At 43.1% G+C, this 21344-nt stretch overlaps 1 protein-coding gene and 1 long non-coding RNA gene across 2 annotated transcripts in view; one reads left to right on the top strand and one right to left on the bottom strand.

The window, feature by feature from the left end:
* LOC110214198 (glycosylphosphatidylinositol-anchored high density lipoprotein-binding protein 1) overlaps window positions 1-8404 on the bottom strand; it is a 30309-nt gene extending 21905 nt beyond the window's left edge. Inside the window, exon 1 of the mRNA XM_020994984.2 lies at window positions 8386-8404. The gene's annotated coding sequence lies outside the window, so the exon portion shown is untranslated. The remainder of the gene's footprint in view (window positions 1-8385) is intronic.
* Window positions 1632-19735, top strand: LOC110214212 (uncharacterized). The gene is made up of 3 exons (XR_002326218.2): window positions 1632-1785; window positions 16894-16969; window positions 18334-19735. It is a non-coding gene; the product is annotated as an uncharacterized LOC110214212 (long non-coding RNA).
* The last annotated feature ends 1609 nt before the right edge of the window (window positions 19736-21344 follow it).

Below are 21344 nucleotides of genomic sequence, written 5' to 3'. Positions count from 1 at the left end.
TGGTACAAACCCTCACTGGACAGGGGAGGAAAATGAGACCCAGAGAAAGCAAAGGGACTTACCCAAGGTTACCCAGGGAGGTAATGGGAGTCACAACTAAAATCCAGGTCTCCTAACTCCTAAGGAAGTGGGCTTTTGGGTGCCACACCATGGGATGGCACAGACCCACAGCTAAGAATAAGGGGCAAGGAAAGGGAACAAGCATTTATTAAGTGCCTACTCTGTGCCAGGTGCTTTATAAATATTACTTCATTTGAATAATAAGATTATGAAGAATATAATTTTACATTATAAAGAATAATAATTCTAATAGTTATATATTATATATAGTACCTTAATGTTTACAAAGTGTTTTATGTCATGTTACCTCATCTGAGCTTCATCACAGTGCTATGAGGTGAATACTATAGGGATCTGGAATAGGGAAGGGGACAAGCATTTCTTAAGGGCTCACCATGTGCCAGGCACTTGTGCTAAGCACTTTACAAATATTATCTCATTTGATCCTCATAGTAATCCTGGGAGGTAGTGCTATTATCTCCATTTCACAGTCCAAGAAACTGAGGCAGACAGAGGTTAAGTGACTTGCCCAGGAGGAGGTTAAGTGCTATTATTATGCCCCATTTTACAGTTGAGGAAGCTGAGGCAGAAAGTAGCTATGTGATTTCCCCATAGCTAGTAAATATCTACACAGGATTGGAATTCAGGTCTTCCTGACTCCAGGCCCAGCTCTCTATCCACTGTACCATCTATCGGCTTGTGATTTCACTGGTATAGGGAACTCCTGAATGGGGAAACTCTCTCCCACCAATGCAGGTCAGCACCTTTTCTGCAACTTATATTCTCAGAGAGCTGCCTAGAGTGCTTGGAGGTTGAGTGACTAGTCCAGGGTCACACAGTCAGACTGTGCCATTATGTCAGGCATTCCAGGCTCTGAGGTAGGCAAGCTTTCCATTGACTATGCCACACTTCCTCTCAAGGGTTTTATATGCCCCATTTTACAGAGAAAGAAACCAAGGCTTTGTGAGGGTCAGTGACTTGCCTATGGTCAGATGGCTAGTTAGAGTCTGAAATGGGATTTGCCAATCACTGAGGAAAGAGAATTAATTGCAGGGCCCCAGCATAGCCCAAAACAAAGACAGGAAACCCTTAATATCCAAGTGATCCCTCGGGCACCTGCCTATAACAACGTGGGCCCCACATTTGGAAGTGCCTGGTCCAGGAGTGGGGAACCTGTGGCCTCTAGGCCACATGTGGCCGTCTAGGCCCTCAAGTGGCCTCAAGGCCATAGCTTCCCCTCCCCTGGCCCAGCCCCTCTACTTCCATCTGGATGAAAGGGCTCAGGCCCAGCCCCAGGCCTAAGAAGGACCTTCTTGTTTAGGGTGAGGGCTGACAGAGGGGCTTGCTAGGCACTCTGCCCTTTCAAGGTATCCTTCTGTGACTTGTCACTCACTGTTACTCATATGTTACATCTTGCCTACTCATGTGAGGTTGGGAAAGATCCTTCACTCTATTCTGGGAGGGAAGCCTTCCTCCCCATCTAGCTTTGGAACTTTCAGTTCCCATATTCTCCCAGGGTCCAGCCTCCCCCTATAGCAGCCTCCAACAACACTGACCCATGGGGGGCCTGGCAGGGTCAAAGGGCTGACTTCCCCCGCCAGCTGATGAGGAAGAGGAAGAGGCAGAGGAGGAGTAGGAGGGGAACTGGGATCAGCACACTCACTCTCCACCTGTTGGATTTCTAACAGCTGCTTCGGCTCCCATGGGGGTTCAGCTGTGGAAGAGGTAAGGAGAAGAAGCAGGTAACAAGCCCTAAAGCTGGGGTTCAGGGGTCAGCGAATTTGTATGGGAAAAGATTGCATTTTTATTTTCATTAACCTCTAAGTAAAATTTAGAATTTCCTTCAATTATGATTTTTTTTTTAAAAAAGAACCATTATTTTGAGAAAGGGTCCATAGGCTTCAACAGACTGCTTAAGGGGTCCAAGGTCCAGAGAAGCTAAAGAGCCTTTGCCCTAGAGGATACTGAGATTCTACTGGGATGCTAGTGGTGAGGGAGCACAGAGCAGCCACAAGGTGGGAGAGGAAGATACATGACTGGAGGACAGTTTATACTGTTGTCAGCCTCATGGTGGCTCCTGAAAAAAATTAAGGTGGATGCTGCAACTGATGAGAGGTCCTTTTCATCTCTTCTCTGATTTATTGGTGCCTGACTCACAGAATGAGCTAAGATAAGGAAGCAACAAAGGTACAATGGAAACAAAGTCTGCACTCAGAGCACCTGAGTTCATATCTCATCTGTGTCATTAGCTGGGCAAGTCACTTTTTTTCTAGATCTCTGTTTCCTTAAAAATGAGGGGCTTTGTCTATGGTCTCTCTCAGCTATGATCCCATGATAACTTTCCCCTGTGCATCAAGAGGACCTAAGGTCAAATCATCAGGTGGATGAATCCTCTGAGATGTCAATGAACCTGGATGACAGGGTCAGAATGAAGGATGCAGAGAGTACTGGAGTAAGGGGTGCTAGGGGGAAGCTGGAAGTGTTGAGTGGGATGGATTCCCCCCAAAAAACCTAGAGAGATGAGTCAGTGGAGGAGGCAGGAATTGGGCCAAGTGCCACTGAGATCCAGTCCCCTCTCCCTGCTCAGATGAATGTGAAATCCAGAAAGGCCAGCTGGGTGACCTGCTCAAGCCAATACACAGGATGACAACTGCCAGCCTTTCCAGCTTTCCCAATACTGATTTTTGTTCATCCCTGTTAAGGGTTAATTGTTATGGCTAAATTAGAGTAGATGGATTAGCTTTTTTTGTTTGTCTGTTTTTATTTTTAAGGAGAGACAAAGAGGCTCCAGGTCTCAGAAAATAATAGAACAAAATAGTCCTTGGGCATCCCAGTGGGAGGAAGAGGAGGAGGAAAGGTTATTGTACCCGAAGCTGAGAACACACAGGGAGGAAGGGAGTAAGGAAGAGAGAGAGGAGAGGGAAGGGGGGAGGGAATGAGAGAGAGAGAGAGAGGGAGGGTGGGAATGAGGAAGTGGGAGGGAGAGAAAGAGAGAGGGAGAGAGAGAGGAAAGGGAAGTGGAAGGGAAGAAGAGGAAGGGAAAGGGAGGGAGAGGGAGAAAGAGAGGGAGAAAAAGAGAGGAGAGAAAAAGGAGAGAGGAAGGGAGAGAAAGAAGGGGGAAGGGAGAGAGAGAGGGAGGGAGAGACAGAAAGAGAGAAGGGGAGGGGAAAAGAGAGAGAGGGGAATAAAGAAAAGGGGGAATTTGGAGGAGGGAGCCCTGCATCTTTATGAAGTTGTCAGTGGAGGCAGCTAGGTGGTGCAGTAGACAGAGCACCAGCCCTGGAGTCTGGAGGACCTGAGTTCAAATCTGGCCTTAGATACTTGACGCTTACTAGCTGTGTGACTCTGGGCAAGTCACTTAACCCCATTGTCCAGCCAAAAAAAGGAGAAAAAAAGTTGTCAGTGAAGGCAGGGAAAGAGGGCTGGTCTCTGAGCCAGCATGCAAGCCCCAGCTCTGCCCTCTATGTAACTGTGGGACCCTGAGCAGTTTACCTCAGCTCTTTGAGCCTCCATTTCTCCATCTATTCAATAGGGATAAACTTTGTACTGCTCATCTTACTGGACTGTTGTGAGGAAAGTGCTTTGATTGGGTGAACTGATCTTGGACTCAGTATAAATGAATTCATAATCCAGTCCTGCCACTTGCTATCTGTGTGATCACAGGCAAGTCAGTTAATCACCCTGTGCCTCAGTTTCCTCATCTGTAAAATGGGGACAGTCATGCTTGTTCTACATACTTTGCTGAGTTATTTTGAGGAAAGGAGATTGTGAACCTTAAAAGTGGCAAGTAAATGTGAGTTATTGATTATGACTACACCTCTCCTAAAGTCCTCCTTTGATACCCCGTCATAGTATGAAGGTGATCCTGGATTCTTCAAGGCTATGCCATCCAGCAGACCACAAATCCTGGTAGGTCTTACCGAGCATGTATCTTGTCACTTGAGGATCACAGTAGTGCTCTCAGCCCTCCCTAATCACCGGGACCTAACTTGCTGCCTCTTGCTGCCAGGACCTAACCATGATTAAGATCCTATCAAACACCAGAATGGCTTATGCCAGGTCTGACCAAGGGCTGAGTGGATGCTTCCATTCACTTGACCCCATCAACCCCTCCAAATCTCCCTTTCACAGCCAAACTCCAGAGAAAAAAGTCATCTACCCTGTGGCCTCCATTTCTTCACCTTCCATCAGTGTCTTAACTTCTTACTGTCTTTTGGCTTGAGACTAAATTTGCTCTGTCCAAGGTTACCCACACTAAACCTGATGCACTTTTCTCAAGCCTCATCCTTCTTGACGCCTTGGCAACTTTTCACCTTATCAACCACCCCCTTTTCATGGATGCCTTCTCATTCCTTGGCTTTGGTGAACTCCTCTCATCCTGGTTCTCCTCCTACTTGTCTGACAGATCCTCTGTCTCCTTTGTTGAAGAGTCATCCATCTCCTGACCCTAAAGCACTGTTTTGGCCATCTTTTCTTCTCTCTGCACTCTCAGTAATCTCATCAAACTCCCTCCCTAATAAGTGCAACTATCATCTCCACGTCAATGACTCTAAAATCTACCTGTTTAGCCCTCGTCTCTCTCACAGACTCTAGTCCCACATTGCCAACTGCCAGACGGACCTCTCCAGCTGGATATTCCACAGACATTTCCAACAGGACATGTCCAGCATGGTATAGTGGAAAGTCTGGGACCTAGGTTCAAATCCCACCTCTGATACTACATACATGGCCATCTGTAAAATGTGAGGATTGGACTAGATGGCCTCTGAGAGCCCTTCCTGCTCTAAGATCTGTGATTCTATGAATTCATAGACTCCCCTCATAGTCTCCCCTAAACCTATTCCTCCTCTAAACTTGCTTATTTCTATTTAGCTCATCACCATGTTTTCTTTACCCAGGTTGGAAACTTCAGAGACATCTTTGACCCTCTCCTCTCCTTCCCTCTTTCCCCTTATCCAACCAGTTCCTAAGGCTTGTAGCTTCTACTTCACAACATCTCTCTCTTCCATCTTCTCTCCACTCACATGGCTTCTCCTCTAGTTCAATCCTTTGTTACCTCTTGAAGAGACTATTACAATTGTAATAATTTCCTAATTAGTTCTTTTGCCTTGAGTCTCTCCATTCTCCAAATGACTTTCCACTTTTATTGTTACTGAGCCATTTCAATTGTGTCTGACTCTCTCTGTGACCCCATTTAGGGTTTTCTTGGCAAAAATACTGGAGTGGTTTGCCGGTTCCTTCTCCAGCTCATTTTATAGATAAAAAACTGAGGCAATAGGATTAATGATGGGGAACAGGGTTAAATGACTTACCTGGGGTCACACAGCTAGTAAATGTCTGAGACCAGATTTGAACTCAGTTCTTCCTGACTCCAGTTCTATCCACTGCAACACCAAGCTGCTCCTTATCCACCACACAGCTACCAACACAATCTTCCTAAGGCACAGGTCAGAACATAGAACTCATTTGCTCAGTGATTTTTCAGTGGCTCCCTATTGCCTCTAGAATAAATCACAATCTTCCCAGCTTGGCACTTACAACCTTGCCTCAGCCTATTTTTCCAGACTTTTTTTCATATTATACCCCTTCCTATACTCTGCATTCCAGCTGAAGTGGACTAGTTACTTCCAGGGCACAGTAGTCTACCTCCTGTCTCCAAGCTTTGTCCCTGCCTAGTGAAGCTGGCCCTCATGCTCCTATTCTTAGAAGCCTTGGCTTCCTTTATGACTCAGAGTGCCCAGGTGCCCCTTCCTAATGGGAAGCCTTTCTTCATCCCCTCAGTTCTTCATACTTTTTCCCTTCTCAAATTACCTCATATCACACCCTTCGGGAGCAGGAACAATTTCATTTTTATTTTCTTGTATGTAGTAGGTGTCTAATAAGTGTGTTGAGTTGAATTGAGTAGGTCAGAGGCTCACCACCAGTTGGTGACAAATTTTTTCATCACAGCAACTATGGTAGAACCATTGAAAATTTCTGAGTATGGAAGTGACATGGTCAGCCTTATCTCCTAAGCAGGTTATTTTGGCAGCTAGATGGAGAATTGGAGTTTAGAGAGAGTAGAAACAAGCGGAATTAATTGTGAATTGAAAACACAATTGGAGGCACTATGGAACAGTGGAATGAATTATGGACTTGGAGTCAGGAAAATCTTGGTTCAGATCCCAGATCTGCCACTTTCTAACTGAGAGACTTAGGGCAAATCACTTCCTCTTTCTAAGCCTCAGTTTCCTTATCTATAAAATGTGGAGATGGGACCAGCTGACCTTTAGGGTCCCTTCTAGCTCCAAATCTCTGACCTACTGACTGGCAATGAATTGCATTCTGCATCAGTGACAGAAATGTCCACATGGATGAAGTCACTTGTTCTAACTAGGAGAAGGGCCAGGCAGCTGAAAACAAGGAGATTTCTGCAGCAGAATGGGGCTGGAGTTGGGTCAGAAGTGACTGGTCAGGGGAAATTCTCAAAGACGTGAGGCAGCACTATCCCCAGAGCCCTCTGCCCTACAAACTGCTTTCCTATGATGAGGAAGAGCTCTAGGCCTTTGTGTGAGTCATGCTCAGAAATGGGGTACTCCACCCATTTTACTGGGGACAAAAGGAGAAGGAACAGGACAGGGTGGGGGTGGGATGAAGGGGTTAAGATAATGACTCCCTAAGAATTAGAGCAATCCAAAAGTGGAATAGGCTGTGTGTGTGGCAGGGGTTCATACTGGATTCTCCTTCACTAGGGGGTCTTTAAGGAACGATTGAACGATCAATTGTTGGAGGTGTTATAGAGGGAATTGTTGGACAAGTATGGGCTGGGCCATAGGGCCTCTGAGGTCTTTTTAACTCAGATTTTGTATGATTCTGGGAGGAGAGGAAGAAAAAGAGGAAAGAAGTGGAGGAGACAAGGGAGAAAGGAAGAGGAAGGAGATGAAGGGGACAGTATGGTCAGGGAAAAGAAAGGTGGAGAGTGAGGGGATTTAGCAAGAGAAAAGGAGGAAGAGGGTGAGAAATGATGGGGGAGAGGGAGGATAGAAAAAAAAAAGGAGGTTAGCTTGAGGAGAGCCCAGTGATGCAGGTAGCTTGAGGAGAGGAAGTGTGGTTATTTACTCCATCAGAACTTTCATCAGTCCCCTTCTCCCAGTTGCTGGCAGAGCAGCCCCCTCTTTGTATACCATATCTGTTGAGGGAGGGCTGTGTCAGGGCAGCCACAATGGTCCAAGAATGTTACAATGCTAGAGCTAGGAGGGAACTTAGAACACAGCATGGCAGAACTAGGAGAAACATTAGAACACATCATCAGAGCTTGGAGGGACTTTAGAATATAGAACAGAGTATCAGAGATGGAAGGGGTCTTAGAACAGAGAACACAGAAAGTCAGAGCTGGAGGAGCCTTAGAACATAGAACATAGGATGTCAGCACTGAGAGGCTTCTTAGAACATAGAACACAGGATGTCAGAGTCAGGAGGGGCCTCAGAATGTGAATGTCAGAGCTAGAGGGGCCTTAGAACACAGGACACAGGATGTCAGAGCTGGAGGGCTGGTGGTGATGGTGGTGGTCCTTGGAACATAAAACACGAATATCAGAGCCAGGAGGGGCCTCAGAACATAGGATGTGGGGGTGGGGAGGAGGCAGGGTGCTTAGAACACAGGTTGTCATGGCCAGGAGGGGATTAGAACACAGAACACAGGTTATCAAATTTGAGGTGGGCCGCTTGGCGCAAGAACACAGAACACAGGATGTCAGAGCTGTGGGGGTCCTTAGAATATAAAATGTCGGAGCTGGGAGGGGTTTTAGAACATAGAACACAGGATGTCAGAGCTGTGAGGGCCCTTAGTATATAAAATGTCAGGGCTGGGAGGGTTTTTAGAACATAGAACACAGGATGTCAGAGCTGGAGGGCTGGTGGTGATGGTGGTGGTCCTTGGAACATAAAACACGAATATCAGAGCCAGGAGGGGCCTCAGAACATAGGATGTGTGTGGGGGGGGAGGCGGGGTGCTTAGAACACAGGTTGTCACGGCCAGGAGGGGAACTTAGAACACAGAACACAGGATATCAAATTTGAGGTGGGCCGCTTGGCGCAAGAACACAGAACGCCGGATCCAGACGGCTCTTAGTACATAAGACGTCGGGCCTGGGAGGGCTCACAGAACGTGGGCCATCGGAGCTCGAGGGCCCCTGAGGCCGGGGTCTCCCTAGGCGGAGCAGGAGCCCTGAGCCCACCACACCCACTTGTCCATGACGAGGCCGCGCCCGTGGGAGCACAAGATCGGGATCTGAACCCAGGCCAGGCTGCCTCCCCCTCCCGCCGGGCCGCGTCTCCCCCCTGAACCTGCAGGTCTCGGCCTCCTCGGCTCTCCGTCCTCGGCGCTGCCTCGGCTGCCCCCGAGTCCCAACAGCGCCACCTGGTGACTGCCGGGGGACAGAGAGCCTCTCTTTACTCCCAGGCGAGGCCCATCCCCCTCTTCTAAAATGGGGGCGGGGTCTGACGGTGGGGGCCTGCAGGGCGGCCTACAAAGAGCAAGTGGCTGCAGGGCACTGTCTGCTCCCAGCCTCTCCTGTGCCTGTGCCCCTCCCTCTCCTCATCCGTCCGTCCGTCCGTCCGTCTGTCTGTCTCTCCCTCCCTTAGTCCTCCACGGCCTCCTTTCTGCCTTTGCCCCTTCGGGTCTCTGTTTCTGCGCTTCTCTCCCTCCCTCTCCCCTCTTGCTCCTCCACGTCTCTCGTCTTCAGTTGTTGTTTTTCCTACCTCTTCCTAGTGGGCTCAGCCACTGGCGTTATTTCTGGGAAACCCCCCCCTCTTGCCCCGCGACCTCGGATCTCTATCTCTTGCTCGAGGCCCTATGCCTGCGGAGTCCTTGATGTGCCCCTTCACCCCATGATTCAATTCCATCGGGCCTTGCCTGGGGACTTCTGCCCCCCCTGTCAGGCACCAGGTCTACAATTAAACCTTAAAGGGCCAGGACCCCCCTCCAGTTCTGCAGGGGTCACCTGATGTCAGTTGGGATCCTGAGACTCCACCAACACGTTGGGAAGCAGGACCTACGACACAGAAAAGGACTCAGGAAATGTTGTTGAGGATATAGCTATCACTTATCAAAGGTCACAGTCCCCTTCCAACCCTTTAGTGTGCTCTGTGCCCAAGATTTGGGGCAGCTCGAAGCATGGTCTGACACCCAGGACACCTTTATTGCAAAGGCACAGGTGCACCAGACTCCCCCCCTCCCCCACAACTCTAATTTCTGAATAGATTCCTTCCCTCCCCCAACTCAGTGAGTGAGCTTCTCCTTGAAACAAAGATTTACGATGATAAAACAAAGTTCAGCAATAACAACCAATCTGATAACACACGTGGCATTTCTCCACCTCTGCAGTTAATGGAGGGCAGTTTGGCCAGCATTTCTTCACAAGCCAATTGCTTCTGACTTGAACTTTTCAAGTTGAATTTTGCTGTAGGATCCTATAACATCAGAGCTGGAAGGAACTTCAGACATCATCTGGTCCAACCAATACATGAGCAAGGATTTCTTTGATAATGTCCCTGTGATGCTCCAGTTTCTGTTTTAAACTGTTTTAAAGGTTTTTTTTTTACATTCCTATTAAACACATTTTCACATTAGTGATGTTGTGAGTAAGAATTACAATCAATAGGAGGAACCACCAGAAAGAGGAAACAAAACAAAGCAGCCAAAAAAAAAAAGTAGCAAATAGTATGCTTTGATCTGCATTAAAACTTCATAGTTCTTTCTTTGAATGTGGATAGCATTTTACATCACAAAAGGCCTCTGGAGATGTCTTATATCCTTGTATTGCTGGGAAGGGTTAAGTTTATCAGTATTAGTCATCACACAATGTGGCTGTTACTGTGTACAACTCCTGGTTCTGCTCACTTCACTCAGCATCAGACCATACAAGCTTTTCAAGTTTTTCTGAAGTCTGCCTGCCCATCATTTCTTACAGCACAATAGTATTCCATTACGTTCATATACCACAACTTGTTCAGCCATTCCCCAATTGATGGGCATCCTCTCAATTTCCGATTCTTTGCCACCACAAAAAGAGCTGCTATAAATATTTTTGTACCTGTGGGTCCTTTTCCCATTTGTATGATCTCTTTGTGATATAGCCCTAGAAGTGCTATTGCTGGGTCAAAGGGTATGCACATTTTTATAGCCCTTTGGGCACAGTTCCAAATTGCTCTCCAAAATGGTTGGTTCATTTCACAACTCTACCAACAATGCATTAGTGTTCCAGTTTTCCCACATCTTCTCCAACATTTATCATTTTCTTGTTTTATCATCTTGGCCAATCTGATAGGTGTGAGGTGGTACCTTAGAGTTGTTTTGATTTGCATTTCTCTAATCAATAGTGATTTAGAGCATTTTTTCATATGACTATAGAAGGCTTTAATTTCTTCATCTGAGAACTGCCTGTTCATATCCGTTGACCATTTATCAATTAGGGAATGTTTTGACGTTTTAAAAAAAAGTTTTAAAGTTTTTTTAAAAAAACCCCCACTTCTAGTGAAGGGGAGCTCATTACCCTTCCAAGCTAGCCCATTTCACCACGGGACAGTTCTATTTGGTAGCATCTTCTCCATTACATTAAGATGAAATTTACCTATGTAAGATCCATCCCAAACCCACAGATATTGAACCTTATCTCCACTTGGAGTCAATACAGAAGACCCTTGCCTTTGAAGCCAGTTGTTTTCACTTTCCACTGCTTTCTAAAATTAACTTGAATTCTAATTAAGCTCTCTTTTCTGCCATTGCCCCAGTCTTGTGTCCTTCTGTCCCTTTTCTCCTCTGGCTCTACACATGGCAGAGTACAGTAGTGTATCTTCTATGATTTATTTACAAAGGAAAAGCAAATGAACAATTTCAGATATATTAGGTGGAAGATTTTTATATGTACAAATGAAAGAAATCTATCCCATCTCAGACTGAGTAGCGTCTAAGCTTTCTATTATAAACCTTGACTAAACCTCCTTAGCGCTAGAGAAGTCTATCCTGATTCTCGCTAAGGTGGGAGTCTAGTCTTGAAAAGTCCTTAAAAGAACCCAGACTATATTAGCATCTTGTCACTGGGACAGCCTTTATACTGATTGATTTTGGTAAATCATTCCACTTGAGAACATTGAACTGAGTTCATTGGTCCACTCTAAAACTGAAGGCTCTCAGTCAGTTAGGAATCTTTCTATTCAAAAAAATATTTTTTCCCAACTACATGTAAAATAATTTTAACATTCTTTTTTTCTTCAAATTTTGGGTTCCAAATTCTCTCCCTCCCTTCCCTATCCCCCCTTTCATTGAGAAGGCAAGCAATTTGACATAGATTATACATGTGTAGTCATACAAAACACATTTCCATGTCAGTCACATGTGAAAGAAAACACAGACCAAGAAATAAAGTAAAGAAAAAGTATCTTTGATCTGCATTCAGGCTCCACTAATTCTTTCTCTGGAGATGGGCAGCACCTTTCATCATTAGGAATCTTTCTAATGTCAAGGCAAGATCCAGGGTGCTCCACCCAGATTACTAAATAATTTCTAAACTTTCTGCCTCTCCTACTCCCTCAAACAATGGAAAAAACAAGAATGCACCCAGCACAGACAGTGTTTCCCATTATCTTTGTGTGAGATAATTTACTCCATTCTACCTCTCCCTTTTTCCTTCTCCCAATATAATCCTCTCTCACCCCTTAATTTTATCCTCCAGATATCACCCCTTCATCTTCAGCTTACCCTGTACCCTCTATCTATCTATCCATAATTTTTTTCCCTCCAGCTATCCTAATACTGACAAAAGTCTCATGAGTTACAAATATCATCTTTCCATGCAGGAATGTAAACAGTTCAACCTTAATAAATCCTTTATGATTTCTCTTTCCTATTTACCTCTTCATGCTTCTCTTGAGTCTTGTATTTGAAAGTTGAATTTTCTATTCAGCTCTGGTCTTTTCATCAAGAATGCTTGAAAGTCTTCTATTTCACTGACTGTCCATTTCTTCCTACTCAATTTTGCTGGGTAGTTGATTCTTGGCTCTAATCCTATCTCCTTGAACATCCAGAATATTATATTCTAAGCCCTCCAGTCCCTTAATGTTGAAGCTGCTAAATCTCATGTTATCCTGATTGTGTTTCCACAATACTTATATTGTTTCTTTCTGGCTGCTTGCAATATTTTCTTCTTGAACTGGGAACTCTGGAATTTGGCTACAATATTCCTAAGAGTTTTCCTTTGGGGATTTCTTTCAGAAGGTGATTGGTGGATTCTTTCAATTTCTATTTTACCCTCTGGTTCGAGAATATCAGGGCAGTTTTCCTTGAAAATTTCTTGAAAGATGATGTCTAGGCTCTTTTTTTTTGATCATGGCTTTCAGGTAGTCCAATAATTTTAAAATTTTCTCTCCTGGATCTATTTTGCAGGTCAGTTGTTTTTCCGATGAGATATTTCACATTATCTTCTATTTTTTTCATTCTTTTGGTTTTGTTTTATAATTTCTTGATTTCTCATAGAATTATTAGCTTCCATTTGCTCCATTCTAAATTTTAAGGAACTATTTTCTTTAGTGAGCTTTTGGACTTCCTTTTCCATTTGAACTTCCATTTGAAGTTCACACTTTCCATTTGAACTTCCTTTTCAAATTCTGCATTTTTCCTCCTCATTGGCTTTTTGGACCTCTTTTGCCATTTGGGTTAGGCTATTTTTAAGGTGTTATTTTCTTCAGTATTTTTTTTGGGGGTCTCCTTTAGCAAGCTGTTGACTTGTTTTTCATGATTTTCTTACATCACTCTCATTTCTCTTCCCAATTTTTCCTCTATTTCTCTTATTTGCTTTGCAAAATCCTTTTTGAGCTCTTCCATGGCCTGGGACTGATTCATATTTTTCTTGGAGGCTTTGGATGTAGGACCTTTGACTTTGTTGTCTTCTTCTGGTTGTATGTTTTGATCTTCTTTGTCACCAAGGAAAGATTCTATGGTCTGACTTTTTTTTTGTGCAGTTTGCTCATGTTCCCAGCTAATTTCTTGAGTTTTAAACTCTTTGTTAAGGTAGGGGTCTGCTTCCAGTGTGGAGAATGTACTGTCCCAAGCTTTGGGGGTTTTGAGCAACTGTTTTCAGAGACACTTCTAAGGACCTACAAATTTTCAATTCTTCCTAGGTGGTATGATCAAGGGTGAGGTGTTTACTCTTTTCCTGGCCTGTGCTCTGGTGTATGAGTGGTCTGTCAGCACTCTTTTCTGCCTTGGAACTTTGAGGAGGATTCTCTCTGTACTACCACTACAAGCTCCACCATGCCAGCACTCCTCCTTGCCCCAGGACCGCCACTCAGAACTATGACCCAGATCCAAGCATGGGCAAAGCAAGAGATTCCTGCCTCAGCATCAGCAAAGAAATCCCTGTGACCCCTCTCTGATCAGCCACTCAATTCCCCCTCAGTCTGTGGGCTGAGAGCTCTGGAAGCAGCCATTGCATTGGGGCTGTGCTGGGACTGCGGCTGGAGCCAAACTTCTCTCTCACTGTGGTCACAGATCTTTCCTACTGACCTTCTAAGTTGTCTTTGGCATCTGTGGGTTGAGAAGTCTGGAAAGCACCTCAGCTGTCCTGGATTCAGTCCCTTGAGGCCTGCTCCAGGTTCACTGAGGCCTGATCTTTGCATTTGTGGCCCAGGCTGAAGTGTACTCCTCTCTCAGCCCAGTGCAATAGACCTTTCCAATCAACCATTCAGGGTGTCTTGGGCTGAAAATTTGTTTCACTCTGTCTTTTTGTGGGTTTTGCTGCTCTAGAATTTGTTTAGAGCCATTTTTTACAGGTATTTGGAGGGGTTTAGGGGAGAGCTCAAGTATGTCACTGTTTTTACTCTGCCATCTTGGCTCTGCTGTTTCCTATTATCTTAAAAATCTGGAATAATTCAACCTAATACAAAGGTCACCCATGGAGGTCATAAAATATATACCTTTCCCTACACTGGGTAGGTTTGTTAAGGATGGACTGGAAATATGGGGAGAACCTGGAAGGCAGGAAAAAATTTTAAGAAGCTGTTGTATCAGAATTTGATGAGGGTCTAGCTTTGGGAATTGAGAGGAAAGACGTTACACCCTACAACAGTGGGAAGGCAAGGATTGGGGCACTCATGTGATGACAGCTGGGCTTTTAGCAGATGACAGTGGTGATAGCAACAATACCAATGTAGACAATGCTTCAAAATTTGCAAAGCACTTCCTCTGTCACTCTGTCTTCATTGTTGGTTCTGCAGAACTGGTATCATCCCTCATCATCTTATAAATGACATACTCACTTGTTCCTTCAGATAGAGCTCACACAGCAGGGTCTCTAGCCTTCTTGCTATTATCGCCACCCTCCTCGCTGGAATATTTCAGTTTGTCAATGTCATTTCAAAAATGCATTTGATTAGAACTCTATGTAATACTCTGGAAGAAATTAAGACCATGGCAGATTAAGGCAAGACTGTCACTTCCCTCTTTCTAGGAACCATGCTGTTATTAATGAGGTTTCAAACAGCATTAATATTTTTGCTAGCCACTTTACTCACTAATGTTGAATTTGCAGTTCACTAAAATCCTGCAGGTCTTATTCTGACATGGCTAGAATTGATATCTAGCCGTATCTCAATAATCCTGTACTTGTCCAAATTATTTCTTAAACCCAAGAATAAGACTTTAAATTTATCCATTTTCAGTTTTATGTTGTTAGTTTTAGCCAATTGTTTTAACCTGCTTGTCTTTTTTTTTTGGAGCTATATTTTATCCCCCAAAATATTAGTTTTCCTTCCCAGTTTCATTTCATAAATATGGTAAGCCTATCCAAGGAGCTTGACTTTAATTCTTGGAAAAATTTTAGAACTAATCATTGAAGACATAGTTAGTAAATATCTAGAAAAGAAAGTCTATTATTTGAAGTCTTCTTTGCCTCTTCAACCCCTCTCCCCATTTCCTCTTTGACTTATTCAGCAAGTGGAGAGTATTAGTTAGTGATTGAATAAGAGCATGCAACTGAGTTATATAGCACTTACTATATGCCAGGCTAAGCACTTCAGAAATATTATCTCTTTTAACCCAAGGAAGTAGATGCAAATATTATAATTTTAGAGTTGATGAACTGAGGCAAACAGAGGTTAAGCGACTTTGCCAGGATCAGGGAGTCAGTAAGTATTTGAGGCAGGATTTGAACTAAGATCTTCCTGTCTCCAAGTCCAGTGCACTATTCACTACACTCCCTAGCTGCCTCCATATCTGAGAGCTTTAGAGTGAGCACAGGATTATAGACTGGAGCAATGAGGTCTGTCCAGAGTGACCAGGTAGACTAGTTAAAAAAAACTGTGTCTCAGGAAGGGAATACAGGAATTTCAAATAAATTCAATTTATCAAATATTTTAAAAGTATTTACCAGGCACTATACTTGGTGCTAGGGAAAACAGAGACAAAGAAGAAACAGTCTTTGCCCTTGAGGAACTTATATTCTGTTGGGAGACAGAAATTAGAAAATGCAAAATAATGTGAGGAGGAAAAGGGTACTAACAATTTTAAGAGGTTAGTACCAGAGAGAGGAATTTTGGAGTTCATGATTATGGAGATTATGAAATCTAAGATGTGATACTCTTTTGTATATGTCTGAAGTGGAATGAAGAAATAGATCATAGCAATTAAGGAGGCCAGAATATTAGAGAGGAAATCACCCTATATTGAAATGTTCGAATATGGGGTCAGGAGTTGGTGGAGAGGAAGTCTGTGAACTGGGTAGGTACTGAACTCCTTAAAGTAAGAGGAAGGAGACCAAAGTAGAGTCTGGTAGAAGATTTTGGCAAGGATATGGCTTGGGTGGTATGAAGAGATAGATGGAGTGAACTTCCTAAGGGGAGGGTTTGCTAAGTGGTAATGGCAAAGGAAGTATCTGGAAGTGACAGATAAGAGAAAGTATGTCGTTTTCTCTCCCCGGCCCAGGGAGTCTAAGTGTTTGGTGATGGTGGTGGGGGTTCAGGGGGAGGTGGGGAAGTGTGATTCAAGCTGGAAAGATTAGACCCTTTCCCCAGATGGAGAAGAGGAAATATGTAGACACCTGGACACCTGGAATGACTGATGAATTCATGAGCACACCCCCAAGTTTGTCTTTATCTGACCTAATTGTAAAGTGCTTAGCATAGTGCCTGGCACAAGGTAGGCACTATAGAAATGTTAGCTATTATTATTATTTTTATTATTAATTGGAATACTTAAAGGTACATGACATCTGTTTATCCCAGACTGTAGCATTTTCAATTGGCTCCATATTCCTTTATCTACTTTTTAATAAAATCTCACAGATCCTGACTCCCCTGGAATGCTCTGAATCCATCTGTACTCTGGTTAGAGTCATTTGCTTGGGTTTTTGATCTCCTCTCTCAGAACTGTGTCTAGCCTGGGACTCATTGGTCGCACATATCTTCTTGTATCCTTTTGGTGTGAGTAAGTAATCTACTCATGGTTTATATTTAGTGCTATCAATAAAACTTATAGGTAGGTCAGAGGTGATTATATTTTATGTTTGATTATATATCAGAACTGGACCAATGAAGGAAACATAAGGGAAAGCGTCCTTTACTAGAAAGGATGGCCAGGTGTACCGTTCTTCCAGGAATATCCAGGTTTCTCTATGCCCCAGAAGATGGAAGGAGTATGAAATGAAGAGACCTAGAAGGTAACCCTGTAAATGTAGCAAACACTCAGTTAAGAGTCTTGGAGTCCTAAGAAGTGACATCTGTCTATTGCTTTTGGTACCTTGGGACTTGAAGATCTGCTCAGGACCTTTGATAGAGTGAGTCCTGTTTTTTGCATTTCCTCAGGTTCCCTGAAACTCAGAGCCAGGCATTGGTAGACGGTGATGGGGAAGGCTCTCAGTCTGGAAAATAGAAAATGTTGGTAAGCGTAACCTCTGTGAAGTCTGGATTATTTTAATTAATTAATGAGAATGCATTTTATTAATTGTTATTAGTTATTAATAAATGTAGTTAGATACATTTAAAAGAACTTTACCCTTATATGTGTGGTAGAGGAACAGGTTTCACGTTCACTTAATGCATATCTATGGTGCTACATGTGGTAATATTGTTTGGTGACAGGTGGACAATGGAAAGCTCCTTCTAGATCCTCGGGCAGCCATTTCATCATTTCCCACCTGGCAACACTCCTTTGGACATCATCATGCCTCTGCACTATCTACCCTCTTAGCCCCACCCCCATTTTCTTTTTAGGTGTTGTCTTCCCCATTAGATTATGAGCTCCTACAGGATGCGAACTGTCTTTTACTTTTCTTTGTGTCTTCAGTGCTTAGTATAGTGCCTGGCACATAGTAGGTGCTAAATAAATGTTTATTGACTGACTCATTAACTGTTGTTCCCCTTTCTGTAAGTTTACAGCTATAATCTCCATTTAGTGATTCAGTCTCAATAATGGTCTGAGAGATTTATGCTAAAAATCCTTTAATAACACCTTAAGTAGTAAATAATTGCTCAGTGACATTAGCAATGTATTTTTTCCTCTGTGACAACAAGCTGTATGTGTTTGAAGCATTAGATTTGTTTCTACAGCGACTCAAAACCATCATGAGCATTTTTAAGCAAAAGTTATCACTAATTGCTGCAAGCACTTAATGGGTTAATCTAAGAGAATATTATAAGTAGTATATAAAATTATCCAGAAGGTTCACAAGACGTATTTTGTTGTTGTTAAAAAGGATTTGGAGAACAAAAAAAAATTGAAATAACTGCCTTACACAAAGACATAGGTCCTTTGTCTCTTTAGCATTGATTAGCCCAAGAGTATAATTTATAATTCTGTCCACCAGGTGGTACACCAAGTCAGTCAAGTCAATTATAGATGCCAGCCCTGTGTTTTCTCTTTCTTTCTTTCTTTCTTTCTTTCTTTCTTTCTTTCTTTCTTTCTTTCTTTCTTTCTTTCTTTCTTTCTTTCTTTCTTTCTTTCTTTCTTTCTTTCTTTCTTTCTTTCTTTCTTTCTTTCTTTCTTTCTTTCTTTCTTTCTTCCTTCCTTCCTTTCTTTCTTTTTTTCAGCCAAAGACAAAGTTTATTATAACATTGATCGGGGGGTGGGGTGGGTGAGATTTAAAGAATCTGCCATATTGGCCAGATTCTTGAGGAATCTAAGCATTTACATTGCGAATGCAAGTGGGCTAGATCTTAAGAATCTGAGCCAAACCTGTGTTTTCTTTTGATTTTATGTGTCAACAATTCTTTCTATGTAAATGACTAACCTTTATCATCCTACAGGCTTCAAACAGCCCAGCAGGAATGAAACACCCATAAACTTATATGCTTTTGGTGGAACTGTGAACTGATCCAACCATTCTGGGAAGCAATTTAGAATTATGAAAGGAAATGTGAAAATAGAGTAACTCAGAGTAACTCCCTACCCTTTGGTCCAGAGATCCCACTGCTAGATGTATACTCTAAATAATTCAATGATAAGAATACATGCATCAAAATATTTCAGAAGCAATTTCTGTGATAGCAAAAAATTGGAAACAAAGTGGATGTCTATCAATTTGGGAATGACTAAACAAATGGACATAATGAATATTATTGTGCTGTAAGAAATAATAAGTATGATGATTACAGAGGAATATGGGAAGACATATGAACTGATGGAAAATGAAGAAACAGAAACAGAAGAAACAGAAAAAACAATATGCATGTAAGGGCAGAGGTCTCCTCCGATCCCAGTTAATTATAAAAGGGCTAGACATCTGAATTAAATCAATGAATCATTAAAAAATAGGTGTGAGTAAGTTTTTAATCAGTTGAAAGTATCATAGGGAAGTTGGGTCATTGGATAGTGCCACATAGGAAATGTATTTTAATTGGTTGAAAAAGATCAAGTCATTCCTCTTGGGCTACATATTAAGAAGCAAGCTAGTTTACAGCAAGTCAGTCAAGTAGAAGACTCCAAATTTGGGAGCTGACAATTCCAGGTCCTTGACCATGTGGCTGAAGATGCTGGACAAATAGAAGACAATACATACAGTTGAAAGTAGGGGGAGATTTAACCAGGACAAACAGAAGGTCTCTTTTGAGAAAAGTAGCTGAGTATTCAGAAAAAGAAAGGGTTAGGTTATGACCTTGTAAGCTTTGAAAGTTGGAAGAACTGGAAATCCCATTGGCATTGATAATGGAGTCCAATGGGACCAGAATCAGGCTATGACTATGTCTGCTTTGGGTTCTGAGAAACACAGGATAGACTAGATATACTGAGGAAAAATAGCTTAGAAATCTACATGGAGACTAGCCCTTAGAGTGTTGTAGACAACTACACTTACTGGGAATTTCATGAGGACCCCACAAAGAGAGAAAAGGACTTTCAGCAACCAGAAGCTGTTACCCCTTTGTTATACAGCATTCTTGGAGCTGCTTCCTCAATACCTGTGTGTGTGTGTGTGTGTATGTACACACACACTGTTGTATATGCTATATCTGTGTATATACACACACACTCACACACATACACACACATATACACTGTGTGCCTCACTATGTTTACTATAAATTTGAGGCCACTCTTCCCAGAGATCTTGTGTGTGCAAGGGGAGATTGTGTCCACACTTTGGAAGGAGGGAACTGTTTCTGTAACAGCTGTCCTTGCTATTCCCTCTTAATAAACACTTTCTGTAAGCTATTTAAGCCTGGCTGATGATTTGTGGGAAACACATTGGTGGAGGCTTGTGGACAGTAGTACTAGAAACCTCAACAACTGTCAGGGTCACCCCTAGAATTCTGAGAGAGAGCAGGAGTTATTGCATCTCTGGGGATCCCAAACTGCCAGTGGGAGTTCCAGTTGGGAGAGGGATCCCAGAAGGTGGCATATAATATAAGCATAACAATATAAATAGGGGCAAAAACCTCAACAACTACCCAACAATAACACAACATTTGAAACTAAATGCTGTGAAATTACAATGACCAAGCTCGGTCCCAAAGAAGAGACATAAGAATGTACCTCCTTTCCTTCTTTGTCGAATGACTGTTGGTATAGAACATCATATATAATGTCTGATCTGGCTGGTTTCTTGTCTTTTTTTTTTTTTTAGCTGTTCCACCTTCCCCCAAGCCGCCCTACCCCACATTTAATTTTATTTTTTAAATAAGGAATGGCTCTCTGGGATGGGGTGGGACAAGAGGAAGATAGTGAGAAATGTGGTGATATAAAAACAATTAAATCAATTAAATTACATATATTTATAAGTAAATAAATTTATAAACCATTAAAAAAATTAAAGGCCATGTAAAGGGTATAAGGAAATCAATATTGGGATCCAGGCCTCAGCTCTGGGTCCTGTTCCAGGATGGTGAGAATAAGGGAGAAAAGGGAGTGGGCTGGGGTGGGGGAGAGTGCCTCGAGGTCCCCTTACCTCAGCCAGGTGTTGTTCTGCCTCTCTGCTCAGTTGGGACTTGGCTCTTTGGTATCAAATTGCTTGCTCTAATTCCAGCCTCATCTAGCTCTTCTGTCATCTTTCCTACTCTCTGACTCTAGGAATGTGCATCCCAGCAGCTGACTGGGACACTGGGAGCTCCTAGCCTGATTGCTGCATCTTTTCCTGTCCTTGGGTCCTAACAGCTGCTAGAAAGTCTTTCTTGGGCTGTGGCTGTCATGACTGCCAAGGTATAGAGAGCAGTTTCCATTCCTAGTTATTTGCTGCCTGCTTACCTCTAAGTCAGCCTCAGAGCTTAACCCACTGGCAGCCAAATGTACCATCTCTCACATGTTAATGGAAAGAAAGGTCTGAATCTCAAAGGCAAACAGGTCAAAAGGGAGAGTTCCAGGCATGAGGGACAGCTAAAGAGAATGTCTGGAGGGGTGTAGCCAAGATGGCAGAGTAAAAGCAGTGACTTGCTTGAGCTCTCTTCCAAACCCCTCCAAATACCTGTAAAAATGGCTTTAAACAAATTCTAGAGCAGCAGAACCCACAAAAAGACAGAGTGAAACAAATTTCCAGCCCAAGACAGCCTGGATGGTTGATTGGAGAATGTCTGGAGGTGAGAGATGGAGTGTCTTGTTCATGGAACAGTCAGGAGGCCAGTGAATGTATTGAAGGGTACGTGTCAGGGAGGAAGGTGTAAAAAGATTCAGTTTCTTCCTCTGTAAAATGGGGAGAAGGAAGAAAACAAGCATTTATTAGCGCCCACTGTATGTCAGTTCCTGGACTCTGCACTTTGCAAACACTATTCCATGTGATCCTCAAAACAAACCTGAGAGGTAGGTGTTATTATGGTGGTTGTTATTGTTA

This window comes from Phascolarctos cinereus, unplaced genomic scaffold (genome assembly GCF_003287225.1).
Source record: "Phascolarctos cinereus isolate Bilbo 61053 unplaced genomic scaffold, phaCin_HiC Scaffold_4;HRSCAF=312, whole genome shotgun sequence".
In the NCBI taxonomy this organism is placed as follows: Eukaryota; Metazoa; Chordata; class Mammalia; order Diprotodontia; family Phascolarctidae; genus Phascolarctos; species Phascolarctos cinereus.
The sequence above is the reverse complement of the archived record's forward strand: the minus strand, read 5'-3'. Positions and strand labels throughout refer to the sequence as shown.